Here is a 6,543-nt window from a genome sequence, read left to right as displayed (position 1 = left end):
AAAAAAAAAAAAAAGTCTTAAATCTAAGACCTCAAACTATGAAATTACTACAGGAAAACATTGGGGAACATCTCCAGGACATTGGTCTGGGCGCAGATTTCTTGAATGCTATCTCACAAACACAGACAACCAAAGCAAACATGGACAAATGAGATCACGTTAGTTAAAAAGCTTCTGCACAGCAAACAACCAATAAAGTGAAGAAATGATTCACAGAATGGGAGAAAATATTTGCAAACTACTCCTCTGACAAGGGATTAATAACCAGAATGTATAAGGAGCTCAAACAACTCTACAGAAAAAAAATAATGATCTGATCAAAAATGGGAAAAGATTTGAATATACATTTCTCAAAAGAAGCCATACAAATGTCAAAAGGCTTATGAAAAGGTGCTTAACATCACTGATCATCAGAGAAATGCAAATCAAAACTATTAATACAATGAGATATCATCTTATCCCAGTTAAAATGGCTTATATCCAAGGGACAGGCAATAACAAATGCTGGTAAGGATGTGGAGAAAAGAGAACTCTTGTGCACTATTGGTAGGAATGTAATTTACTACAATCACTATGGAGAACAGCTTGGAAGTTCCTTAAAAAACTAAAAATTGAGCTACCATATGATCCAGCAATCCCACTGATATATATGATATTTATATCATATATATCATATATTTCTATATCTCATGTATCATATATATCATATATCATATATATTTATATATATGATATATATACACCCCCAAAAGAAGGGAAATCAGCATATGGAAGAGATATCTGCACTCCTATGTTTATTGCAGCACTGTTTACAATAGCCAAGATTTGGAAGCAATCTAAGTGTCTGCCCATCAACAGATGAATGGATAAAAAATATGGTACATATATACAATGGAGTACTATTCAGCCATAAAAAAGCATGAGATCCCGTCATTTGCAACAACATGGATGGAACTGGAGGTCATTATGTTAAGTGAAATAATCCTGGAACAGAAAGACAAACATCGCATGTTCTTACTTTTTTTGTGGGATCTAAAAATCAAAACAGTTGAACCAGTGGACATAGAGAACAGACGGATGATTACCAGAGGTTGGAAATGGTAGTGGAGGGTTGTGTGGAGAGGTGGGGATGGTTAATAGGTACAAAAAAATAGGAAGAATGAATAGGACCTACTATTTGATAGCACAACATGGTGACTATAGTCAATAATAACAATTTTATATTTTAAAATAATGTAATTGGATTGTTTATAACTCAAAGGATAAATGCTTGAGGGGTGGACACCCCATTCTCCATGATGTGCTTAGTTCACATGGCATGCCTGTATCAAAACCTCTTATGTACCCCATAAATATATACACGTATGTACCCACAATTTTTTTTTAAGTTGCAAAATTTAAAACAATAGAATGGCCAAAATCCAAAACACTGACTACACCAACTACTGATGAGGATGTGGAGCCACAGGAACTCTCACGCATTTGCTGGTGGGAATGCAAAATGGTGCAGCCACTTTGGAAGACAGTGTGGCAGCTTCTTCTAAAGCTAATTGTAGTCTTATCATAGAATCCAGCAGTCATGCTTCTAGATATTTACCCCATTGAGTCGAAAATGTTCAAACACAAAAAACTACAAATGAATGTTTTCTTATGATTGTCCGAACCTGGAAGCAACAAAAATGTCTTTCAATAAGTGAATGAACACACTACGATATGCCCATGCAATGGGATATTGTTTAGTGATAAAAAAAGAAATGAGCTATGAAGCCATGAAAAGACAGGAAGGAAATTTTAATGCATACAGCTAAGTGAAAGAAGCCAATCTGAAAAGGCTACACACTAGGACTTCAAGTATATGACATTCTGGAGAAAGGAAAACCACGGAGACAGTAAATACATCAGTGGTTTCTAGGGGCTGGGGGCAGTGGGATGAATAGGCAGAGTGCAGAGGATCTTTAGGGCAGTGAAGCTGCTCTGTCTGATTCTGTAATGGTGGATAATATACGTTTGTCCAAGTCCATAGAATGTACAACAAAAAGAGTGAACCTAATGCAAACTGTTGACCTTGGAAGATAATGATGTGTCAATGTTGGTCATCAATTGTGTCTGTGAAATGTGTCTATGGTTCAGGGTGCTGGCCTTGGAGGGGGCGGATGTGGGTGGGGTTAGGTGGGAACTCTGTGTGCTTTCTGCTTATTTTTGTTATGAACCTAAGAGTGCTCTAAAAACTGTAGTCTATTAATTAAAAAAATTATAATTGCATCCTATGAGCAGCTTTGTACCTATGAATTTGAAATTCTGGCTGAAATGGGCAACTTTCTAGAAAAATACAAATGACAAATATTGACTCAAAAAGGAAGTTAAAAAACCCTGAATACATCACAAAGCACTCAGTAACTTGAAGGGGCAGCCTTAGATCTCTCCTTTCCAAAGGCCCCATGCTGAGATGGCTTTATGGCTCCTTTCCCAAGCCCCAGGGATCAGAATGTAGGGCACAAAAGAATGCACGAGATTGGGGTCGCTGGCACAGCCAGGGTGGGCTCAAAGCCGTGGCTGCACCTGACCAGCCTCAGGCCATGCCAGGGTCTTGCCTCGGTGGCTTGCTGGGCCTTCATTGGACCATGAAGCTGGGTTTTGCTGCCTTCCTGGGATGGGGACTCGGGCAGGGGCATCCACAGGCTCAGCCCCCCAAGCTACTGCTCCCCCGCCACATCACTGACCCATGCGTGTATCACTTGTGGACATGCCTGTGAAGACGGACAGCACAGGATGGAAAGAGGTGAACCTGTCAGCGTGACCGTGGGAAGGTGGGCGAGGTGGCGGGGAGGGGGCCAGCGGGAGCTGTGTGCCTTATTATCTGATATTGTATACGCATTTGAGCTAATTATATCTATATTTACATATTTTTTTATTACATATGATAATATACAAATATAAACATATTTGTATATTTTTGTATATACTTGAAAAATTATATAACTTACATCTATACATAATTATATTGTTATACTTTCTTATAATCTGAATGATTCAGATACAACCAGATGTTAACAGGGGTTAATCCCAGGTTGTGGGTATGAGACTGTTTGTTAAATTATTCATTTTTTTTCTGTAATTTTTAATTGATTCAAAAACTAAAAGACTTGGCCTGGCCCTTGGGAGCCGGAGCCTACAGCTTGTTGGGGCCAAGGGTGAGGGGCCAGGTGGGTGGTGGCCCCTGTGCTACACAGAGGTGGGGTGTGGCACAGCGGCCTTGGCCACCGTGTCCCAAAGTTTGCCTCTCCTTCCTCGAGGGAAGCCACATGGCTGTGGCATAAGCCCCGCCCCATGCGTGGGGCCTGGCCTAGGAAAGCTAAGGCCTGCTTGGGAAGCAGCCAGGGGGTGGGTGCTGCCCTCCCCAGGAGCCCTCCCCACCCAGCGCCCACACCCTCCCCCTGGCCGTCTCTCTTAACCTGTTCCATTTTCTTCAGGTCATGACTGTCACCTACAAGGATTCCGTGTTGTATCCCAGGGCCCTCTCTCCACTAGGCCACCAACTCCAGGAAGCAGGACCGTGTCTTTCTCGTCTATTCCTGTCCCAGCATTTGGAACAGGGCTGGACATGTGACTGGGCCCGTGGCGGGTCCTTGACAACATTTGAGAGGTGAAGGAATGAGCTCCAGATAGACTAGGGGGCTCGGCCCAGGGCTTTGCATCGAGGGAGGCCGGGCTGACCCAGATGACCTATTTTCTGCACTTGGCTTTGTCCCTCCATCCTCATCAGTCGAGGTTGAAGGCCCAGGGATATCCCGCCAGCTCTTGTCTTGGTGATCAACTGGTCAGGAGAGATTTTATCCAGCAGGTGGCACGACGAGGCTGGCCTGGCGCTGTGGAGGGTGACTGGTTGGTCATTTAACTCCACAAGCATTTATTGGACACCTACTGTCTTCCAGGCATGGATCTGTGGAGTGACTGATGGCCCCTGGGGTGAGGATTATGGTTCCACTCTAGTGTCAGAGAGCAGAGTAGGACATTGGAGGTCACCTGCCCATGAGTGAGGACGCTGGTGTCAGGGCCCACGCCTCTGGGTCCACGCCCAGCAGCGGTTGGGTGGAGGTGCTGGGACTTCACAGTGGCGAGGGTGGCCCAGCCTCGCTCTTCCTGGTGACAAGCAGCAGAAGGTCATCTCTGCTCCCTACACCAGGTCAGAGTCTCTTAGTAAACTTGGTGACCACCATCCTCACGCACTTGTCACCAGGGAATGCTAATGAGAACAGAGGACCCAGGGACTGCCACTGCTGACCCGGCTATTAAAAATAATTGGCCACCCATAAAGCGGACGAAAAATGTGTTTGCCTCCAGTTTGGCTGGGAAATGTGACTTATTCTCATGTTGCCATAGAAACCAAGGTAAGTTCCTAACATCTTTCAGATATTTAATTTTGTGAGCCCAGTGATGGTCATTGTGCATTGTTCAGGAAAGCAGGAAGAGAGAGAGAATGAGAGGGAGAGGGGAAGAGACAGAAAGAAAGAGAGGGAGAGAGGGAGAGAGAGAGAGGTGGGGGAGAGAGGGAGAAAAGGGGGAGAGAGAGAAAGGGAGGGGAGAGATGGAGAGAGGGAGAGAGAAACAGAGCAGGGAGAGAGAGATGGAGGAGAGAGAGGGAGAGGAAGAGGAACAGGGAGAGAGGGGGAGGGAGAGGAAGAGACACAAAGAGGGGAGGAGAGAGGAGGGGGAGAAAGAGATCAAGAGAGAGAGAGAGAGAGGGAAGGAGAGGGATAGATAGAGGCGGAGGCAGGGGAAGGAGAGAGACAGAAAGAGAAGGACGCCTTACCTGCGTCTCTGAGTCTGCAGCACGCACTGGCTCCCGGAAACCTCCTGGGCAGCAGCCTGGGCTGGAGGTGGGGAGATTCAGGCTCATGGGCCGTACACCGTGTTTCCCAAGCGTCCTTGGGGGCCCTGCTCTACTGTCTTTCTGAGGATCGCTGATTCTTCCTCTCAGGCCTAGTGCTATCCCCAGCCCTGCGTGCTGTGGGCCCTGCGCAGCCACCAGTAACTCAAGGAGTGAAGGGGCCAGGTCAGCATGCCCGTCCCTGCCTCCTCCTGGTCACTGGTGTGCGGGGGACCCCCTCCCCCTGTCCTTCCGAGAGAATGCAGTCCTCTGCTGGGAGCCGCGAGAGCCGGCTCAGCCTGCCTTGGGCCTGCCAACTGTGCCTGTGTGAGGACGGTGCCGGCCAGGGCATCATAGGGGTGTGGCATCATGGGGGCGTGGCATTGCTGGGGCCTGGCACCCACGGCTACTCCAGGAGTCCTTGCTCTCCAGTGACTTCCTGGGTCGGCGGGGCGGAGGCTCCTGGCTTGTGCTGCAACCAGTGGCTGTGGGATGTGGGATCAGGGCACTGCTCAGGACCCAGGGAGGTAAGGCTGTGTCCAGGCGCGGCTTCCTGGGGCACTCCTCACCTGCCCCTGACCAGCCTCTTTCCCCGGCCCCTCCACAGAACAAACCAATCCTGTGGTGTCTGAGCCCTGGTGCTCACTCCTACCCCTGGATATGTGGCCTGTCTGCAGTTCCCCTCTTGACCGCCTGCCCCGGACCAGTCCCCTGCATTCTAATTGCGAGCTGTCCGCACCCCTCACCTCTGCCTGGGCTCTTCCCTCTGCTCATAAAGGCAGAAAATCCCCGGGCGTGCTTAAGGGCCATGGTCAAGGGCTCTCCTGTGGTGGCTCCATCCGTGGGACGCTGGAGAGCCCCGTCCTGCTCTGCCCAGTCCCCACCCTATGTCACAAGAGTGCACCTGCAACCTTTCGCCCCCTCCTCCTGGCAGGGACAGGCTCCAGCCTGGCTTCTCCTGCCTCGCGGGATGGAGTAGGGGGAGCACCTCGGTAGGGGTTCCCCAGCTCTGCAGTAGCAAGGGGGAGTCCCAGCTGCAGTCCGGGTGCCTCCAGGTGCAGGGGAGTGGACCCCCACTTCCTTTGCAGAGCAGGACCATCCTCAAGGTGTCTGGGGTCAGTGGGCGTGGCAAGGCAGAAAGGGAAGCGGGGGCGCGGTCATGGGGCGGGGCATCTTGAGGCATGGCATCATGGGGGCGTGGCGTTGCTGGGGCCCAGCACCGTGGGGCGGGGCATTTGAGACGTGGGGGCGTGGCGTTGCTGGGGCCTGGCACCGTGGGGCGGGGCATTTGAAGCGTGGCGTCACAGGGGGTGTGGTGTCCTGGGGGTGGTGTCACAGGGGCGGGGCATCACCTGTCTGTCCCCAGGTTGGGCTCCACTCGCTTCCTGGTCTCTCCTCACAGCCCAGTGGAGACCATTTACTGCTTTTATTCCAGTTTCAAATCATTTACTGAGAAATTGTCTAGCATCCTGCTAATAGTGGTAGGAAGAAGAGAAAAATGATCAACCTCAAAAATCCCAATTTTAAACTGAGTTGTTTGAAATAGCACAATTTCCAAATTAGTGGCAGGTTAGAAGATAGGAAAAACACATCGATCACTGAATTGAGAGAGAGAGAGAGACAGAGAGAGAGGACGTGCCTCGGGGACCCTGGGGAGGAGTGGCTGTGTCCTGGGC

Source organism: Colobus angolensis, unplaced genomic scaffold, assembly GCF_000951035.1.
Source record: "Colobus angolensis palliatus isolate OR3802 unplaced genomic scaffold, Cang.pa_1.0 Scaffold138, whole genome shotgun sequence".
In the NCBI taxonomy this organism is placed as follows: domain Eukaryota; kingdom Metazoa; phylum Chordata; class Mammalia; order Primates; family Cercopithecidae; genus Colobus; species Colobus angolensis.
This window is presented reverse-complemented; position numbering follows the sequence as displayed.